The 22,799-nt window shown below is 29.1% G+C and overlaps 3 long non-coding RNA genes across 3 annotated transcripts; 1 reads left to right on the top strand and 2 right to left on the bottom strand.

Annotated features, from left to right (window-relative positions):
* Positions 1-5,913: 5,913 nt before the first annotated feature.
* Positions 5,914-8,596, bottom strand: LOC111700532 (uncharacterized). The gene is made up of 3 exons (XR_002765004.1): positions 8,562-8,596; positions 6,304-6,352; positions 5,914-5,996 (listed from the first exon to the last, which is right to left on the bottom strand). It is a non-coding gene; the product is annotated as an uncharacterized LOC111700532 (long non-coding RNA).
* Positions 8,597-10,567: 1,971 nt separating this feature from the next.
* On the bottom strand, positions 10,568-13,048 carry LOC111700530 (uncharacterized). The gene is made up of 4 exons (XR_002765001.1): positions 12,975-13,048; positions 12,498-12,583; positions 11,631-11,677; positions 10,568-10,692 (listed from the first exon to the last, which is right to left on the bottom strand). It is a non-coding gene; the product is annotated as an uncharacterized LOC111700530 (long non-coding RNA).
* Positions 13,049-14,245: 1,197 nt separating this feature from the next.
* LOC111700529 (uncharacterized) lies at positions 14,246-16,971 on the top strand. Its single transcript, XR_002765000.1, has 4 exons — positions 14,246-14,331; positions 14,854-14,949; positions 16,534-16,580; positions 16,884-16,971. It is a non-coding gene; the product is annotated as an uncharacterized LOC111700529 (long non-coding RNA).
* The last annotated feature ends 5,828 nt before the right edge of the window (positions 16,972-22,799 follow it).

Genomic DNA, 22,799 nt, shown 5'->3' with positions numbered 1-22,799 from the left:
AAACTCATCATGAAGCTGACTTTGTCTGTTTTTCAACTGAATCCGGTTATAAATTAGCAGAATTTTGATTTTTTCTTGAATTCTGAATCTGCTGCATCAATCCTGAATGCTGAAGTAATTTTGAAAACAAGTTCATGAGATCTCTATAGTCTAATACTGCATTCAGCAAGGTTCAGAATGGTCTAGATAGGTGCACCCCTAAGGACAAGAACTCCCATGTCAAAATGCTGATCCCTCTCAAAATGTTTTGATTTAGATCCCACAGTTTTCAGGGGTTTCTGAGTTCCAGTACATCTGCTCATGAAGTAAGATAATGCCTTTTTAAATAAGATGTGCATGTGGAATTAGAATAAATTATCCCATTATTACCCATTAGATCTCCACAGCAAATACAGCTCGGAGTTTTATCCAATGCCTTTTTAAATAAGGAACCCTTGTAAGGCATTTCAGTTAATTTGGGACAATGGAAATACAGTGAAGTGAGGTCAGAGATTTTCCATGAGGGATCCAGTTGTTGAGTAAGTTAGGTAATAAGCCACAATGATGTATAATGTTCCACTAGAATGCTTCATGTCTCTTCTGAATTATTCTTCTTCTGTTTGATTATTACCCTCATGTTTATGTATAGTTTGACTAAGCATTCCAGCATTTCAGGCTAAAATATTTTTATAAATAAACAGTTTTTGGTATAAAAACTTTAGAATCAGATTATTTCAGATGATGTTGCTTTCTTACTTCAATAATATGGTTTATTTAATATACTTTCCTTATTTTTTAGCTGTGTTATTAAAATTGAAAATTCAGTTTTAAAATTTAGAGTGGTTATTTTTTGCTTAAGATATTTGGCAAACATTTGATTTTTACTTCTTGAATTCAATTTAAGAAAATGGTTCTTTATAGATTTATGACATCTTTTTTCGATTAAGAAAGATTTTATCTCAGATAAATAAATGTATCACAGTCACAGATTATGTTTATATATGCTTTAATGTCGTCTTATATTCCACAGTTATTGGGTTCTCACTAGATTGTACAGATTTAAGTAATTTTGTAGATATAACATTTAACTAAAGTTGTAATTTTATGGTTTGAATTTCTAGACACAGTGAAACCTTAATTAGAGTAATTTATCGAAGAATTAGAATTAAACACTCTCTGGGGTTTAATCCTAATCCTAATACAGGGAATAAGTCTTTAACATTTAAGCCATTATTTCAAATGTCATAACATTTGAAATTGTATTTATAATAGGGTTGGTTTATCTTTTACAATCATTACATTTAAATGTGGAGTATTCTACAAAATTTTGGTTCATGCTTTTTATGCAATCATCCAATCATAGGAAAATGAAGAAAAAAGGGTATATATATATATATATAAATATATATATATACAATATATATACTATACTAGCTGAAGTGCCCATCGTTGCCTGTATACAGAATGCATTCTGTACAGTTGTCTCTGAAGTCTCATCCTTGATTGGTAACCCTGCACTATAATGGAACCCAAGCATACTTTATTGCATACATTAAATGTCTGGATTACCACAGACCTCTTGATGTTATGAAATAAGGTGCAAGGCATATACCACTGGTCGTAGAACCAGGTCAAGAAATATCAGGCTTTCAGTCATGTCAAAATCAATGGTGCACAGACCCTGCCACTGAGATACAGTGGCTTGTAGAAATTACTGTTAAATAATGTAAATATTTTGGAAAAGAGAAAAGGTTAAGAGCAGGGAACCAGGATTAGGAGAATTGTGTGGTTATTTTTTCAACAATGAAATATGTAAAAGTAGGTTGAAAACTGAATATCAAAAATAAATTCAAAGTTTATTTTCTTGTGACTTTTTTAAAAAAAATGTTGAATACAAAATTATACTGTAATATCTAATAGTTAATTGTAAATGTCACAATCTAAATTTTTTTTTAAAAACTTTTTAAGTGAACAGTGACTTTAAAAGAAGAAAGTTCTGACCTCTGGACATCTGATAAGCATCACAGAAAACAATTGGTTTTAATAAATATGCAATAAGTTAACTTTTTTAATATAATTTATTTTACTAAAATAATTTTAACCCCTGCGACGAAATGGTAGTGTTGCGTCTCCATCCAAGCTATAATCTTCACCAAGCTCAGCAGTTCCAGACTATAAAATAAATTTGGCTTAAAATTAAAAATAAAAATTTTCACTCAAAAATGCCATAACTGATAGCCATGTGTAATTGTTGAACGTTTTGTAGCTTTAAAGCGTATTGTAGTTATGGCTGTAAACAATTTCAATTTTTTGAAAAATGATCGTTTCCTTATGAAAAGGACAATGAAAAATTGAAAATGAATCAATCGTTTTTGAAAACCATTGAAAAACGAAATAGAAAACAATCTATTAACTCTATCCCTGCTGGGGTACTTGAAAACCAGGATACGCTGGGGGGGGGGGTCCCATGTTTTATGTCCAAATATGACAAATGATACATCATTAGAAAGCTCTTGTGCTCTACTTTTAGAATCTGCAAAAAAAATTGCAAATTTGCGAAAATTGAATTTTTTATCACAAAATCCAGTTTTATGGTAGAAATGTTTGCAAAAAAAAAATTGTCCAAAAAATGACAAATTATACATTTTTGAAAAGCCCTTGACCATGCCATTTCAAATATGCAAAAATTTTTGCAAAATTTTAAATAACCTGATTTTTAATCAAGAAAAACTAAAAATGTGCAAATTTCCTTTGACAGGATGTTTTTGAAAAAAATTAGCAATTTTTTTTCGCAAAACTTATGCAATCCGTTTCCTTATGTCATAGGCTTTCCAAAAAGCTAAATTTTATCAAAATCTGACAAGTGAAAGTGGGTCAAAACAAAGATTTAGTTTGTTACAGGCAAAAGCAGTCATTCAGGCAGTGTGCCTGAGGACTCAGGCAGTTAGTATTAAAGCCCGGTTTTAGGCCTAAAGGGAGGGCTTTGGGTATGTAAGAAAAGTCAGAAAATTTCAACAGCCTCAGACCAATACTTTTTGAGTTATGTAAAAAAAACTACAGGGGGGGGGCAAATTCCCCCCCCCCCCAGCGGGAATAGGGTTAACAACTCTAATTGTAGTAATATTTTGTTCAGAATTTAGATCAGTAATATAAGAATTAACCAATATATTATCATTATTTTTTGAGAAGCTACTTCTGACTCATTTAACAACTTCTTTCAAATATAATTTAATTATAAAGTTGTACAGTGGCAACCATGGAATGCAGAATAGGAAGACCACTAAGACTAAACTTATGATTTCAAATTTAGTCTTTCTGTTCCACAGTTTTTTGGGTCTTACTGTAGCAAGCATTTAATTTGGAACTTGAGTCTCTGGTTGTTTTACATCTTCTTCTGGGTTTTCATCTAAAAATATAAATAATTAATTTTTGTTGTTTAAAAAAACACACAATGTGTCACATAATCATGACAGTTTCTTCTAAAAGTATGAAAGCAATGTTGCATTTTTAAAATAATTTTCAATATTCATTCTTAAAACAGACATAAATTGTATGTTTGTCAACCACTTCAGTTTATCACCCTACTCTACCAACTTCCATCTCTAACCTTTATCACAAAATGTTTATTGTTTTCAAGGATTACTTTGAAATAGGAAAATACAAAAATAATAAATAATTAAATATCTAAATATTCTTTGTATTGTTTAGTTAGAACAAATGTACTTGAATAGAGGAATATAAATATACAGTGAGAACCAGCAAACTGTGGAATATGAAGACGACTTAGCACACTTAGGTATATTTGATGTTTTTACAAAACAAATAGTTTCACTATAGGCACTTATCAAATTATCTACTAATTGAAATTTCTCTATTCACACTCCATAACTGCTATGTCTTGTGTTTATTTGAGTATTTCACTTCAACATTTGTTGTGTTGTTATTACAGAGTGTTATGGTTCTTACTGTAGATCTTCCTGGCCATCTTCTATTTCAATTGTGAATATTTTCTCTTTGCATACATTGAAAACAAAAACAAAAAAGTTGACAGAATTTATAAAAAAAATATGGTGGATTTTTAAACTTTAATAAAATTAAAATTTTGTTGGAGGCGAAATTTTAATCCTGTTAGGTCCCACACAAAATTTGATCTCAATTGATTCAGAATTTTTGCCTTTTATTGAATAAAAACAAACAGCAATCACCCAGAAACCCACGCAAAGTATATATATACCAGGCTTTAAGGGCGTTTTGCGCCCAAAAATAAAAAACTTTTAAGCACACATTTTTAAAATTTTGATCATTCATAAACCTTCCCCAGCTCATGTGTGGTTCCAACCCGATATTATGAAATCATATTATGAAATCTGCAATCTTTTTTGTTTGTTTTTGTTTTATACTGTACAAAAGGAAGATGCTCACAGATAAAGCCGCAATTTAAAGTTGAAATACAGGATGGGTGCAAAGTGTCCTAAAAGCCTAATGCAGACATTATATGTTGGCTATAGCTGGTCAAAGGGCTGGAACAAACTGACTGAATTTTTTTAGGAATTAAAAAATTCCACATGGCAACGCTGGGCAGTTTAGCTAGTAGAGTAGAAATACCTATAGTTTCCACAAGGAAATGTTTAGCTATGCCTGAACCAAAGAACAGAGCCAAAAATGTTACCAGAATTAGATACAGCTTCATCCTTAGATTTTTTTAAATTGTAAACTTGAATAAAAAGTTGAATAAAAATGAAAATGAACTATTTAATAACAATAAAAGTTTTTCCTGCAAAGGAATTAAATTGAGCCCTAGACCTGCATAAGATGGAGGTCAATGCTTGATCTGAGATTTGCATGTAACTCAAATGATTTAACCTCTTTTAAAAGATCGAGAATTGAGATTGGGTTAATCAATAAATTAATCAGGTTAATTAGACCCTTGCATTTAAAGGTAAGGGTTATAGAGAAATTCAAAAAGTCCCTTAGAAGAATATTAAACATATTTTTCTTGTTTTAAAAACATTAACATGTGATAAAGGTATTTAAGTTGTGGAGAAAAAGCACAAGACAGGGAGGTGGAATTCCTCTGACTTGTGAAAGGGTTAAAGAAGATAATATAGGAAAATAAAAGAGGAAAATAAGAACAAATTACTTACATGCTTACTGTTCAAACTTTGAATCTAGGACTGAAGATTTAAAATCAAACCTTCCAAAGAAATCTAACAAAAATAAACTGCTAATCATGATTCATGAAACAAAACCAAATATATAGAAACACAACTTAATTAGAGCATATGAAAAAGTAGACAACCAAATTAAATATCAGTTGGTTAACAACTACAGGAAGTTCTGTTGTTTCTCAGCAATTGATGACGAGGGAGTCAGCTGCGAAATATTGCACTGGCATACAAAGTCTAATCTGTGTCTATCACATGAATAATTTATATAGAAAATAAATAATGTAGTTTTTCCATTTATGAAAGTGTAAACTTGTAATACAATTGTAATATCTTAATCTCTGCTACAAAATAAATATTTAGATCTAAAAAAAGAAATCTGGGGGACCTTAAACACAAAAGAGAGCAGTACAAATGTACATATTAAACTATTTTGCTCCATTAATGTCTAAGGTATGTTAAAAAAATTATGATAATGTTAATGATAAGCTACAATGTTTTACAAAACATTTGATTTCTCAAAAATATGAAAAATGTTCTCCTAGAAAATATGCCAATTGTTGCTATACGTAGCTGTTCTATATGTTAGATTTCTATAAGGTTTGACTTCCACTGTAACAACTTTTGAATTTGACAATTAAGTGTTTGATGTCAATCAGTAATTTAATCCTTTGAATGTCAGAGCATATTGATATTTAAAAGTTTTTACCTCTTGACATATCATTACCATGAGAGAAAACAACTAAATTTAATAAAGTGAATAATTTTGAACTTTTTCAATATAATTTATTTAAATTTTCCAAAAAACCATGTGAATTGTCCATAGTCGTCACCAGACTTAGCAGTTCCAGACTACAAAATAAATATGATTTGATATTTTTTTAGTTTTGTTTTCAACTTCTTTCAGGACCCATAAAATAATGGAATATAAAGATGACTATTAGACACAGTTTATGATTTCAAATATAGATCATTAAAAAAAAAAAACAATTGTTCATTGTACACTAACACAGACCCATGCACTTTATATTTAAAAAGTTAATTAAAATTAACTTGTGAAACAATTTGCATTTTATCAATATTTAACACACATAAGATTACTAAAATGTTGTCTTCCTGTTCCACAGTTTTATTGGTCTTAATATAGCTAGCATTTAACCTGAGAACTAGATTCTCAGGTTGTTTTACATCTTCTTCTGGGTTTTCATCTAAAAATTTAAATACTTTATAGTTGTTGCAATGTGTTACATAATCATGACAGTTTTTTACTATTTTATATGTACAGTGTTTAAAGTGGTGGTGGGGGTCAATCTAATTAACAAACTTTTATGTAAATCAGGGGGGGGGGGGGAAGCTTGTTCTAAGGAGGGGTATTTAAACCTTTTAAAGAATTGGACATAAACAAAACTCTTTTATTCATAAAAATACTGAATTAGAGTTTACAATTGAATAAAAACTATTTTTTTCTGTTCATTCCTGTGAGATCAGTCATAAAATCTTTGATGTATTTAGATTCTCATACTTAAAGTAAACTTCTCAAAAGGTCTCAAACCCTTCTAGTACCCTAACTTTCAGATGGTAGAGTTCATGTCCAGGAAGGTTAAAATGTTCTCCTGTAGGCTGGTTTGTATGGAGGTTTCACTAATTAGGCGTAATTATTGCAACATTTAGTGAAATTACTTTTGCAGAAACCACCCTGAATTATGAAGTAATTTCGCAAAATCCATGTTTTGCTAATTACGCATAATTATTACAAATTTCACGAACTAACGTTGTAGAAATTACGCAAAATTACGGTGTAATTTCACGAGATTGAAGTTTTGCCAATTACGCTAAATTACACAAAATGAAAATTATTTCTCGTAACTGCACTTAATTTCACGTAAGTGAATAACCTATTACGTTGGAAACCCTACTCCTGTTATTATGATATTATGCAGGTCCAATTGTATTGTACATTTGAATAGTTTGTTCTAAATCTTAATGACAGAAACACATCTCAAGAAATATAATAATTAAATTATTCTTTGAAAAGTGAACATTTACAAATTATCTTTTTACATCCTAAGCTAAGTTCATTTCCCTTTTTCATTTGACAACTCTTTTTTTCATTTTTAAAGTTTTTGTTTTGTTTATTTTCTTGTGACTTTTTTTACATTTTTTAATATTAATTTTGATGGTTAGAGCTAAAGAGGGTCAACCCAGACTGAAATTTTTAATTCAAAAAATGTTTAAATATTTTAATTGTGAGATTATTTACTTTGTGAAACTTGGAGCATCACCAAATTAAAAAAAAAATCCAAACTATATGCATAGATTCTTTAAGAGACCTGCCTTAGCATGGATATTTTTGTATTTGTATACCAGGCTGTACATTAGCATCATTCTCCCAAGTTTCCAAATCAAAATTTCAGGCAAATCGGTCCAGGGGTTTATGAGTTATGATCAGACATTCAAATCAGTCAAGGTGTTCAAGAGTTATAATTGGACATACAATAAAACAGAGATTACAACTTTATACAATCATAGATATTCTAGCTTGGGTACTCAGCGCTGCCCAGGTTACTTATAGTTAATCCCACCATTTACCCGCATATAGTCGATTTTATTGGGAAACTAAAATTTGGCTATAAAAGTCATACCATTCTCAAAACCAAGCTAAGGAGATTCCCGGAGGTTAACTAAATTCCCCAATCAGAATTTGAGGAAAAGCAGTCAAGGGGTTCCTGAGTTAAGATCGGGCAAATGAACAGACAGACAGACAAACAGAAATCACAACTTTATATATACATATTTTTATACACTTTCCACAAGAAATTGTTTAGCTTTTCTTGAGCTAAAGAACAGAGCCAACAATGTTACCAGAACCAGATACAGTTTCATCCTCAGTTTTACTTAATGATAAAAGTATTTGTAACCTGATTTTCTAATACCCATATTTTTTCCACCTGATGATGTAATCCTTTGATATTTCAAACTTAGATTCTTTCATCTAACAGAATTCATAGTTTTAAATATCTAAGGTCTAAGGCATTGGGTTGCAAAGATATAGAAATTAGAAAATCATAGTTTGTGACAAAGCCTAAATTTCTTTAGATAAAAAATTAGGAAAGTCAAGTTTTCTGAACTAAAAATGATCACCAAGTCAAACAAAAAATAAACAAACTACTAAAACAAATTTAATTGTCGAAATAAGTTTACTTAAAATGAAAACAAAATGCTGTTTAAAAGTTCACACGTTTTTTAAAACTTTTGTTATTTCCATATGTATTCAAGAAGTATTCAAGAGTGTCAACAAATTCAATTATCTATTTTTATTCCAGAAATAGTATAAAACTACCCCAAAATTTTTGTAAAAAATTGAACATAGGTCATTGAAAAAGTTAGACTTTAACAAAAATAATGAAAATGTCTTACATATGCTTTAAGTCTGAATTTTAAATTTACACTGATTGAACAAACTGCTATTTGTTGAATGAAACAAAATAAATCAAAATCAAGCCTAATTAAAAGTTATCAAATATTATAATTAAATAGAGAATTAATTAAGGTTGATTAGACTCCTATTTAATTCTAAATATATGTGAAGTACAAATAAAACAAAACTTAAAATTATGTTAAGCGTAATTTTAAGTGGCCCTCCATGCAAAGATGGCAATCCCTGAGTTACAAAGTTACCCTTGAAACCTTAATCTGATCAAAAATGTGGAAAACCCGTTCTTTTTCTGACACGAAGAGTATTTACTTCTGTGAGTTTCACTATATTGCTTCTTATAAACAAGAAATGCACAGAAGAAAAAACAATTAAAAAAAAAAAATGTTGATATATAATTTATACTTGATCAGACAAAACTTTCCAGGGTACCGTTGTGTATCAGGCATTGTCATTTTTGCATCTTGAAATTACACCGTCCCTTTTATTTATAGATTAGTCCCTGATTCTGAAAAAGATACAAAGGCAGTGTTTTCCACTCAAAACGATGCTGTCAATATTTGTAATAAAGATAAATATATTGTACATTTTTAAAAATCCAGTTTTACATGTGAGAAATAAAATAAAATTTATGTATGTTCAAACCATTCAAACTATTGAAACAACTCTATTCTGATGATATATTGAAATATGTTGAAAATGTTCTAAATCTTGTTTTTATCTCAAGCCAAATTCTAAATTTATTCATGAAGAGATATTATAAATATTTATAGAATGGGCAGCCAGGAACTAGTTTACCCAGGAATTTGTTAAATTTGTTCTGAAGTCAGAACTTTTGGAATATGAATCTCTGGATCCAGCTTTGATCTTCATTAGGGTTAACCTTGATTCACATTTGTACACTTTTGACTGATCAAGGATGACAGATGTTTATCTACTTGCTTGATTTTGTTTAACACTTTTGTGCAATCTGTTTTATATTTAAGGAATAATGATATTTACTTTCTTGAAGTGAAAGAATATAAATATTCACATTCTTAATTATGAAAAAAGCTTTGAATAATTTACTAGAAAATGTGTATCTTCATCCGTATTGAGATCCCACTGTAAGCTAGAGTACACTCTTATTTTACTGCATTTTCCACAGCATTTAATAGATATATTTACTGAGTTCTCTTTTGTACTTCTTGATGATCAGTCAAAGGTTTAAAGGGTACAGTTGCAGTGAATCAAGGATGTGATGTCGCTGTTTATTTACTCTAAACAATGAGAAACAGCAAGGATTGGAAATATTCTTAGCTTCAATTTTTAAGTTATAGAGTTGCACCAGTAGGGTGTCAAATTTTCCGCCAAAACAGAAAAATTTCAGAAATTTTGCACTTGAAATTTTCGCTAAAATATTGCACCAAACAGGTTTTATTATCAAAATTTTTCCAATTTTTTAGGAAATGTTTAAAAATCATTATTTCCTGCCTATTGTAAGAATAATAAAATCAAATTGTAGAATAAATCATATATTTTAGCCATTACAAGCAAGGGCTAGGGTTCAGACTTAATATTCAAAGAAATAAGATTTAATAATCATTTTTATGGGTTTTAAATATTAAATAACAAATCATTTTTGATTGTTTAAAGGCACCATTCACTTATTAGAGTAATTTTGGGGTAAATTAAATAGCTTATTGGCTATTGATTAGTATTGGACTTACTTTTCAAAGACAACTGTGGCCGGAGAAAAAGATGATTTTTTGTTAAGAATTTTAGTGCATTAAAAGATGGTCCCATTGTCTATCCACTATTTGATGTATTTTGTCTATGTCCTGGATTAAAAAAAATGTTAAATACAAAATTAATCTGTAGTATCTAATTGTAAATGTCATAATTTAAAATTTTTAAAAATTTCTTTATATCATAAATAAGTGAACAATTCCTTTAAAAGAAGAAAGTTCTGACCTCTGGACATCTGATTAGCATTACAAAAAACAACTAATTTAATAAATATGCAAGAAGTTTACTTTTTTATATAATTTCTTTTACAAAATTAATTTAACCCAAGTGACGAAATCCTTCTAATCTGTCCAATCTATAATCTTCACCAATCTCAGGGGTTCCAGGCTGTAAAATAAATTTGGCTTAAAATTTTCTAATTATTTTATACCCAAAAATGACATAAATGTCATGACAGCCATATTTATTTGTTGAACATTTTTATCTTTAAAGCATATTGAAGTTAGAGAGTTAATTAATTAAATTTTTTTGATAAACAATCATTTCATTAAGAAAACAACAATGAAAAATTGAAAATGGAACAATCACGCATAAAAAGGATTTCATTTTTATAAAAACTATCATTTTTAAAAATTGTGGGTTGTTTTTAAAACAATTGTTTTTTCCAAAAACAAAGCAAACATTTTTGAAAACGATTGGAAAAGGAAACAAAAAATTATAGTTGAACTATTGCTTTCAAAAACAATTAACAACACTAAATTTTTAGTACAATTTTGTTCAGAATTTAAATTAGTAATATAAGAATTAACCAATATATATATTCATAAGTTTTTGAGGAGCTACTTATGGTTTTTTTACAACTTCTTTCAAATCTATTTTATGTAAAGTGGGACCCATAAAATTGTGGAATAGAAAGACGACTTTTAGATTCAATTTATGTTTTCAAATATAAATCATGAAACACAACAATTTCTATTGTTCACAGACCCATTAGAATTTGAATCAGTTATATAAGCATTAATTATTATACATTAATTATTTTTTAAGGAGCTACTTAAGACTCATTTAACAACTTCTTTCAAAAATATTTGGACTTGGACTTCAGAAAATAATGACCACTAAGACTAAACTTATGATTTCAAATTTAGGTCTTAATGAACAACATATTTTCATTGTAAGTACACCCTACTGGATACTAAAAGGTTAACTTAAATTTACTTTTGAAACAACTACATTTTATCAATATTTAATACACATAAGATTTCTTGTAAGTCGTCTTCCTGTTCAACAGTTTTATTGGTCTTACTGTAGAGCATTTAATTTACCGAAACTTGATTCTTAGGTTGTTTTACATCTTTTTCTGGGGTTTCATCTAAAAATATAATTAATTCATTTTTATTGTGCTAAAATCAAGACAGTTTCTTCTGAAAGTATGAAAGCCATGTTTTTAAAAATTTTCAATATTCATTCTTAAAACAGACATAAATTGTATGTTTGTCAACCACTTCATTTTATCACCCTACTCTACCAACTGCCATCTCTAACTTTTATTACAAAATGTTTATTGCTTTTAAGGATTACTTTGAAATAAAAAAATAAAAAAATTTAAAACAAGAAAGCAAAAGCAAAGTATATTCCAGGCTTTCAGGGTGCTTCATGCCCATCTTCTATTTCAATTTTTAATTGTGGCTTTACCTTAGAGCATCTTCTATTTGTACAATATAAATTAAATAAAAAAAAAAATTTGCTGATTTTATAATATTTTTTGCGCATTTTCAAAATTTACAAAAATAAAAAAATTGTAAGCACAAAATCTTTTTAATTTTGATCATTCATAAACCTTCCCCAGCTCATGTTTGGTCCCACCCGATATTATGAAATCATATTATGGAACCTGCAATATTTTTTATTTGTTCTTGTTTTATACTAAACAAAGAGAAGATGCTGACAGATAAAGCCACAATTAAAAGTTGAAATACAGGATGGGTGCAAAGCGCCCTAAAAGCCTAGTTTAGATATATATATGTTAGCTATAGCTGGCCAAATGGAACTGAATTTTTTAGGAAAACAAATGCCACAAATGAACACTTTGGGGGTAATGTAAGCAAAAACAAAACAAAGTTATTAAAATTCTTTTTTTTTTAAATTCTACATGTCAATTCTGGGCAGTTTAGCTAGTATAGTAGAAATACCTATAGTTTCTACAAGGAAATGTTTAGCCACCACAGAACTAAAGAACAGAGCCAATAATGTTACCAGAATTAGATACAGCTTCATCCTTAAATTTTTTTAAATTGTAAATGTGAATAAAAAGTTGAATAAAAATGAAAATGAACTATTATATAACTATAAAAGTTTTTCCTGCAAAGCATAACCACCCTGGGATATTAAAGAGGAATTAAATTGATCCCTAGACCTGCATAAGATGGAAATCAATGCTTGATCTGAGATTTCCATATAGCACAAAAGATTTAACCTCTTTGAAAAAAATTGAGAATTGAGATCGGGTTAATCAATATTTTCTTGTTTTAAAAACATTAGAATGTGATAAAGCTTTTTAAGTTGTGGAGAAAAAACACAAGGGGGGAGGTGGAACCCTCTGAATTGAGAAAGGGTTAAAGAAGATAATATAAGAAAATAAAAGAGGAAAATGGTAACAAATTACTTACACACTTACTGTCCGAACTTTGAATCTAGGACTGAAGATTTAAAATCAAACCTTCAGAAGAAATCTAACAAAAATAAACTGCTAATCATGATTTACGAAACAAAATAAAATATATAGAAATACAGCATAATTAAAAGTTATACAAACCTCTTAATCTTCCCATATATATTAAATATATATAATTGGAGAGTTAAACTACGAGTTATACAATTAATTTGTTTTTAGTTATAAACTTTTTTTTCATGTCATGACATTAGCAAGACAACTTGAAAGTTGTATGAGAACTTTGAATTTTTTTTTGATATTCAGTCTTCAACCTACTTTTAAATGTATCATTGTTGAAACAATAACCACACAATTCTCCTAATCCTGGTTCCTTGCTCTAGACTTTGTTTTTCTCTTTTCCAAAGCATTTACCACCGCGCTACTGTGAAAATTATATTGATGGAAAAACTTAATTGTTCTACATCATTTCACAGTAATTTCTACAAGCCACTGTATCTGAGAGGTGTGTCAATCAATAGGGTCTATCATAGTGTGATAATTTTTGTTTAAAGTTTAATTCAAGATAATTACTTAGATATATACAATCTAGTGAGAACCAGATAACTGTGGAATGTAAGACAACATTATAGCAATATATGAACTAAAGAAGTGTTAAAGTCAAAGAAATATAAATAATCTGTGACTGTGAGCCATTACTAAACTGAGATAAAATCTTTCTTTATCTCAAAAAGCTGTCATAAATCTATTTTCCTAAATTGAATTCAAGATTTAAAATCAAATTTTAGCAAAATGTCTTAAGCAACAAAAAAACCACTCTAAACTTTAAAACTGAATCTTATGCTTTGCAGGAAAAACTTTTATAGTTATATAATAGTTCATTTTCATTTTTATTCAACTTTTTATTCAAGTTTACAATTAAATAAAATTCAAGGATGAAGCTGTATCTAATTCTGGTAACATTATTGGCTCTGTTCTTTAGTTCTGTGGTGGCTAAACATTTCCTTGTAGAAACTATAGGTATTTTATCCAGGCATACATACGTGCGTGCGCGCAGCAATTGTACATATTATATATAGTAAAATGGGAATAGATCAAATGCCTAATTTCAAAACAGCCATCTTTGCATGGAGGGCCACTTAAAATTACGCTTAACATAATTTCAAGTTTTGTTTTATTTGTACATCACATATATTTAGAATTAAATAGGAGTCTAATCAACCTTAATTAATTCTCTATTTAATTATAATATTTGATAACTTTTAATTAGCCTTGATTTTGATTTATTTTGTTTCATTCAACAAATAGCAGTTTGTTCAATCAGTTTAAATTTAAAATTCAGACTTAAAGCATATGTAAGACATTTTCATTATTTTTGTTAAAGTCTAACTTTTTCAATGACCTATGTTCAATTTTTTACAAAAATTTTGGGGTAGTTTTATACTATTTCTGGAATGAAAATATATAAATGAATTTGTTGACACTCTTGAATGCTTCTTGAATACATATGGAAATAACAAAAGTTTTAAAAAACATGTGAACTTTTAAACAGCATTTTGTTTTCATTTTAAGTAAACTTATTTCCACAATTAAATTTGTTTTAGTAGTTTGTTTATTTTTTGTTTGACTTGGTGATCATTTTTAGTTCAGAAAACTTGACTTTCCTAATTTTTTATCTAAAGAAATTTAGGCTTTGTCACAAACTATGATTTTCTAATCTCTATATCTTTGCAACCCAATGCCTTAGACCTTGGATATTTCAACTATGAATTATGTTAGATGAAAGAATCTAAGTTTGAAATATCAAAGGATTACACCATCAGGTGGAAAAAATATGGGTATTAGAAAATCAGGTTACAAAGACTTTTATCATTAAGTAAAACTGAGGATGAAACTGTATCTGGTTCTGGTAACATTGTTGGCTCTGTTCTTTAGCTCAAGCAAAGCTAAGCAATATCTTGTGGAAACTGTAGGTAAATATATATATATAAAGTTGTGATTTCTGTTTGTCTGTCTGTCTGTTCATTTGTCCGATCTTAACTCAGGAACCCCTTGACTGATTTTCCTCAAATTCTGATTGGGGAATTTAGTTAACCTTTCTCTAGCTTGGTTTTGAGAATGGTATGACTTTTATAGCCAAAGTTTAGTTTCCCAGTAAAATCGACCATGTGCGGGTAAACGGTGGGATTAACTATAAGTAACCTGGGCAGCGCTGAGTACCCAAGCTAAAATATCTATGATTGTATAAAGTTGTAATCTCTGTTTTATTGTATGTCCAATTATAACTCTTGAACACCTTGACTGATTTGAATGTCTGACCATAACTCATAAACCCATGGACCGATTTGCCTGAAATTTTGATTTGGAAACTTGGGAGAACGATGCTAATGTACAGCCTGGTATACAAATACAAAAATATCCATGCAAAGGCAGGTCTCTTAAAGTATCTTTGCATATAGTTTGGATTTTTTTTTAATTTGGTGATGCTCCAAGTTTCACAAAGTAAATAATCTCACAATTAAAATATTTATACATTTTTTAAATTAAAAATTCCAGTCTGGGTTGACCCTCTTTAGCTCTAACCATCAAAATTAATATTAAAAAATGTAAAAAAGTCACAAGAAAATAAACAAAACAAAAACTTTAAAAAAGAAAAAAAGAGTTGTCAAATGAAAAAGGGAAATGAACTTAGCTTATGATGTCAAAAGATAATTTGTAAATGTTCACTTTTCAAAGAATAATTTAATTATTATATTTCTTGAGATGTGTTTCTGTCATTAAGATTTAGAACAAACTATTCAAATGTACAATACAATTGGACCTGCATAATATCTAACAGGAGTAGGGTTTCCAACGTAATAGGTTATTCACTTACATGAAATTACGTGCAGTTACGAGAAATAATTTTCATTTTGTGTAATTTCACAGGATTTTGCATAGTTGGCAAAACTTCAATTTCCCAAAATTACAGCGTAATTTTGCGTAATTTCTACAACGTTATTTCGTGAAATTTGTAATAATTATGCGTAATTAGCCAAACATCGATTTTGCGAAATTACTTCATAATTCAGGGTGATTTCTGCAAAAGTAATTTTGCTAAATGTTGAAATAATTATGCCTAATTAGTGAAACCTCCATACAAACCAGCCTACAGGAGAACATTTTAACCTTCCTGGACATGAACTCTACCATCTAAAAGTTAGCGTACTAGAGAAGGTTTGAGACCTTTTGAGAAGTTTACTTTAAGTATGAGAATCTAAATACATCAAAGATTTTATGACTAATCTCACAGGAATGAACAGAAAAAAATAGTTTTTATTCAATTGTAAACTTTAATTCAGTATTTTTATGAAAAAAAGAGTTTTGTTTATGTCCAATTCTTTAAAAGGTTTAAATACCCCTCCTTAGACAAGCTGCCCCCCCCCCCGGGTTTACATAAAAGTTTGTTAATTAGATTGACCCTCACCACCACTTTAAACACTGTACATATAAAATAGTAAACAACTGTCATTATTATGTAACACATTGCTACAAATATTAATTATTTAAATTTTTAGATGAAAACCCAGAAGAAGATGTAAAACAACCTGGGAATCTAGTTCCAGTAAATTAAATGCTAGCTATATTAAAACCATTAAAACTGTGGAACAGGAAGACGACATTTTAGCAATCTTATGTGTGTTAAATATTGAAAAATTGCAAATTGTTTCACAAGTTAATTTTAAGTAACTTTTTAAAAACATAGTGCATGGGTTTGTGTTAGTGTACAATGAACAATTGTTGAACAATTCATGATCTATATTTGAAATCATAAAATGTGTCTAATAGTCATCTTTATATTCCATTATTTTATGGGTCCTGAAAGAAAACAAAACTAAAAAAATATCAAATCAAATTTATTTTGTAGTCTGGAACAGCTAAGTCTGGTGACGACTATGGAGAATTCACACGGTTTTTTGGAAAATTTAAATAAATTATATTGAAAAATTTCAAAATTATTCATTTTATTAAATTTAGTTGTTTTCTCTCGTGGTAATGATATATCAAGAGGTAAAAACTTTTAAATATCAATATGCTCTGACATTCAAATGATTAAATTACTGATTGACATCAAACACTTAATTGTCAAATTCAAAAGTTGTTACAGTGGAAGTCAAACATTATAGAAATCTAACGTATAGAAACAGCTACGTATAGCAACAATTGGCATATTTTCCAGGAGAACATTTTTCATATTTTTGAGAGATCAAATGTTTTGTAAAACATTGTAGCTTATCATTAACATTATCATAATTTTTTTAACATACCCTAGACATTAATAGAGCAAAATAGTTTAATATGTACATTTGTACTGCTCACTTTTGTGTTTAAGGTCCCCCAGATTTCATTATGTACTGACAACATAAATTAATGATTATATGGTTATACATAAATTGCATGTTACTATTTAAAAAAAAATTTTTTATAAAATGTTATCTACAGTTTTATTTTTAGATTAAAAATTTCTTAAAAGTATAAAATAGTTCTCCTGCAGTTATGCTAATATGATTTCATAAAATTCCGGTTTACCATTTAAATAAAAGGATTTTATGAAAATTACATCTACTTTACACTGATTATTTAATTTCTCAAATATATAAAAAATGTTCTCCTGGAAAATATGCCTTGTTGCTATACATAGCGGTTTCTATATGTTGGATTTCTATAAGGTTTGACTTTGTTACAGTGGACATCGAGGTTAATTTTTACAGATTAGCGCCACCTTACAAGGCTTACACTAACACAACAATTTTGGCCTCAAATTTTAAAGTGACACTTTCTTAAAGGAATTAAGTCTTTGCCACAAATTTTGATTTTCTAATCTCTAAATATTTGAAGCTCAATGGCATAAACTTTAGATATGTCAAACTATGGATTCTTTTCAATCAAATGATCTCAATGTCAAAGGTAATAAGGATTAGAATATTTGAGTTTGTGGCAAAGTCTAATTCCTTTCAAGGAATTTTCACCTAATAATTGCTTGGCTTTATGTTTTATGACATGAGATTAAGGTTTGATATGTATTTTTTTATTCCAATACATGCCTGATTAACAACAGGAATCTTACATTTTTATCTGAATAATAATAAAACAAGAGTTTGTCTTTTATACAATTTCAGAGATATGTTTTCTTCAAAGGGATATTTGTCTACAATCTTATTGAGAAAAGTATTGCTCAACAATAAATTATGAGTTAAGATATTTTCTTATTCTACAAATTGAGAAATTTTTATTTTCATATTTTTTACAAATTACAACTTTTTAGCGACTAGTAATTGATACATATATAATGCAGATAATCATTGTTTCCAATATTCTTTTTTTCTCTCTACCCTTGTTCACTTTATTTAACTTTGTTTTATTATCTGCATACCCCCCCCCCCCTTAAAGAATAATATGTAATTCTGAACATAGTTGATATAGCAATTTGTATCTCTATATATGGTGCTATGGAAACGCCTTAACACAGAATCGGACCCAAAAGTGAGTTTTGGTACATTTCCTTCAAGAATTATCAGAAATCCCTCAAAATATGAAAAGTGTTGAGGGATTTCCAAATATTTTTAATCAGTTTCTGCTATATTTACATTTGATTTGATTGCTGTTTTTTGGGTCCGTTTCCTCTTTTTTTTGGGTCCATTTACGCTTTTATTTTGGGGTCTGTTTCTGACCCAAAAACAGGGGAAACCGATCAACAAACTGAGAATTTAAAACTTTTCTGAGCACTGGAAACAGACCCAAAAAATGAGGAAATGTATCAAAAATATTGGGAAATCCAGTATAAGACCAGTATAAATTCCGGTTTCCAACCCTAAAAATTCAGGGAAACGGACAAAATAAAACTGGAAATTCCTTTAAAAATTAGATATGAGGGATTTCCGATGATTTTTGAAAAAAATCATTTTTGGGGAGGTTTTCGCTTTTTTGTTCCAATTCTGTGTTGAAGACCAAACTCATCATGAAGCTGACTTTGTCTGTTTTTCAACTGAATCCAGTTATAAATTAGCAGAATTTTGATTTTTTCTTGAATTCTGAATCTGCTGCATCAATCCTGAATGCTGAAGTAATTTTAAAAACAGGTTCATGAGATCTCTATAGTCTAATACTGCATTCAGCAAGGTTCAGAATGGTCTAGATAGGTGCACCCCTAAGGACAAGAACTCCCATGTCATAATGCTGATCCCTCTCAAAATGTTTTGATTTAGATCCCACAGTGTTCAGGGGTTTCTGAGTTCCAGTACAACTTCTCATGAAGTAAGATAAGGTTGCAGGTTTAGGAATGATGAGAGAGATCTTCTTGCAGAAAATCACTGTTTTTTTCTGGTTTTCAACATGTTTCTGATGTGCATGTGGAATTAGAATAAATTATCCCATTATTACCCATTAGATCTCCACAGCAAATACAGCTCGGAGTTTTATCCAATGCCTTTTTAAATCAGAAACCTTTACAAGGCATTTCAGTTTTGGGACAATGGAAGTACAGTGAAGTGAGGTCAGAGATTTTCCATGAGGGCTCCAGTTGTTGAGTAAGTTAAGTAAAAAGCCAGATTGATGTATAATGTTCCACTAGAATGCTTCATGTCTCTTCTTAATTATTCTTCTTCTGTTTGATTATTACCCTCCTGTTTATGTATGGTCTTACTAAGCATTTCAGGCTAAAATATTTTTATAAATCTAACATTTTTTGATATAAAAACTTTAGAATCAGATTATTTCAGATGATGTTGCTTTTTTACTTCAATAATATGGTTTATTTAATATACTTTCCTTATTTTTTTAGCTGTGTTATTAAAATTGAAAATTCAGTTTTAAAATTTAGAGTGGTTATTTGTTGCTTAAGATATTTGGCAAACATTTGATTTTTACTTCTTGAATTCAATTTAAGAAAATGGTTCTTTATAGATTTATGACATCTTTTTACGATTAAGAATGATTTTATCTCAGATAAATAAATGTATCACAGTCACAGATTATGTATATTTCTTTGAGTTTCAGTTTTTTAGTTTATATTTTGCTATAATGTTGTCTTATATTCCACAGTTATCAGGTTCTCACTAGATTGTATATATCTAAGTAATTTTGTAGATATAACTAAAGTTGTAATTTTATGGTTTGAATTTCTAGACACAGTGAAACCTTAATTAGAGTAATTTATCGAAGAATTAGAATTAAACACTCTCTGTGGTTTAATCCTAATCCTAAAACAGGGAACTAGTCTTTAACATTCAAGCCATTATTTCAAATGTCATATCATGTGAAATTGTATTTATAATGAGGTGGGTTTATCTTTTACGATTATTATATTTTAATGTGGAGTATTCATAGAGAATAGAATATATAGAGAGGAATTAAAAGAATCTCTCGGTATGAATTTTTTCAGTCCCTTTCAGCCTGAAAGGCAGTTCAAAGTGTACAAATCATGTAAATGTTCACAAATTATATGCAGTAGAGTACATTACTACAGTATGTTCCCTAGACTATCCATTTCAATTTCGAATTTTTTAAACTGTTAAATAAACTTTATAATGAATTAAGTGAATAAAAACATCATTTGATTTATAGTTATAACAGAAAATCATCGTTTGTAAAGTAGAAGGCATAGAGTCTATGTGAAATGATTATTGGTCAATTATGAAACCAGCCTTTTTCATAATTTGGTTTTCTTTTAACAATAATTTTAGATTTTCTATAAAATGATATTCCAGGGCCCAACAGGTTATATAGCATAAATATGTGAAGTATACCTGCAGTATGGAAACAGTACAACAAAATGGCTGTTTTACACTTTTTCTAGTAAATTCCTCTCTATACATTCTATTCTCTATGCGAGTATTCCACAAAATTTTGGTTCATGCTTTTTATGCAATTATCCAATCAGAGGAAAATGAAGAAAAAAGGTATATAAATATATATATACATACAATATATATACTATACCAGCTGAAGTGCCCATCGTTGCCCTTGTACAGAATGCATTCTATACAGTCGTCTCTGAAGTCTCATCCTTGCTTGGTAACCCTGCACTAAAATGTAACCCATGCATACTTTCTTGCATACAATAAATGTCTGGATTACCACAGACCTCCTGATGTTGCGAAATAAGGTGCAAGGCATCTGCCACTGGTCGTAGAACCAGGTCAAGAAATGTCAGGCTTTCAGTCATGTCAAAATCAATGGTGCACAGACCCTGCCACTGAGATACAGTGGCTTGTAGAAATTACTTTTGAATAATGTAGAGCATTTAATTTGTTCTATCAATATAATTATTACAGTATTGCAGCAATAAACATTTTGGAAAAGAGAAAAACAAGGTTAAGAGCAGGAAACCAGGATTAGGAGAATTGTGTGGTTATTTTTTCAACAATGATACATGTAAAAGTAGGTTGAAAACTGAATATCAAAAATAAATTCAAATTTCTCATACAACTTTCAAGTTGTCTTGCTACTGTCATGATATAAAAAAAAATTTTAATACTAAAAAATTTTAATTGTATAACTCGTAAATTAATTTTCCGATTACATATATATAATATTTATGGGGAAAAAAAGAGGTTTGTACAACTTTTAATTACGCTGTATGTTTATATTTTTTGTTTTGTTTCAGGAATTATGATTAGCAGTTTATTTTTGTTTAATTTTTCTTCTGAAGGTTTGATTTAAAATCTTCAGTCCTAGTGTACTTCAAAGTTTGGACAGTAAGCGTGAAAGTAATTTTTTACCATTTTCCTCTTTTATTTTCTTATATTTCCTTCTTTAACCCTTTCACAAGTCAGAGGACTCCACCTCCCCGCTTGTGTTTTTTTCTCCACAACTTAAATATCTTTATCACATGTTAATGTTTTTTTAAACAAGAAAAATATGTTGAACATTCTTCTAAGGGATTTTTTGAATTTTAAAAACTTCCCTATAACCCTTACCTTTAAATGCAAGGGGTCTAATTAACCTGATAATTTATTGATTAACCCAATCTCAATTCTCAATCTTTTAAAAGAGTGTTAAACCTTTTGTGTTATATGCAAATTTCAGATCAAGCATTGACCTCCATCTTAAGCAGGTCTAGGGATCAATTTAATTCCTCTTAAATATCCGGGGGTGGTCATACTTTGCAAGAAAAAATTTTATGGTTATTTAATAGTTCATTTTCATTTTTATTCAACATTTTATTCAAGTTTACAATTTAAAAAAATTTAAGGATGAAGCTGTATCTAATTCTGGTAACATTTTTGGCTCTGTTCTTTAGTTCTGGTGTGGCTAAACATTTCCTTGTGGAAACTATAGGTATTTCTACTATACTAGCTAAACTGCCCGGCATTGCCATGTGGAATTTTTTTTAAAATAGAATTTTAACAAAGTGTCCATGCATAGGTTTCCTAAAAAAATTAGTCAGTTTGTTTCAGCCGTTTGGCCAGCTATAGCTAACATATATATTATATATGTCTATACTAGGCTTTTAAGGCGCTTTGCACCCATCCTGTATTTCAACTTTTAGTTGTGACTTTATCTTTGAGCATCTTCTCTTTGAACAGTATAAAACAAAAACAAATGAAAAAGATTGCAGATTTCATAATATGATTTCATAATATCAGGTGGGACCACACATGAGCTGGGGAATGTTTATGAATGATCAAAATTTTAAAAATTTGTGTGCTTAAAAGTTTTTTATTTTTGTAAATTTTGAAAATGCGCAAAAAATATTGTTAAATCCGCAAACTTTTATTTAATTTATATTTTACAAAGAGAAGATGCTCTAAGATAAAGCCACAATTAAAAGTTGAAATAGAAA

This window comes from Eurytemora carolleeae, unplaced genomic scaffold, assembly GCF_000591075.1.
Source record: "Eurytemora carolleeae unplaced genomic scaffold, Eaff_2.0 scaffold405, whole genome shotgun sequence".
Classification (NCBI taxonomy): domain Eukaryota; kingdom Metazoa; phylum Arthropoda; class Copepoda; order Calanoida; family Temoridae; genus Eurytemora; species Eurytemora carolleeae.
Note: the sequence above shows the minus strand (reverse complement) of the source record. Positions and strands in the feature narration are given on the sequence as shown.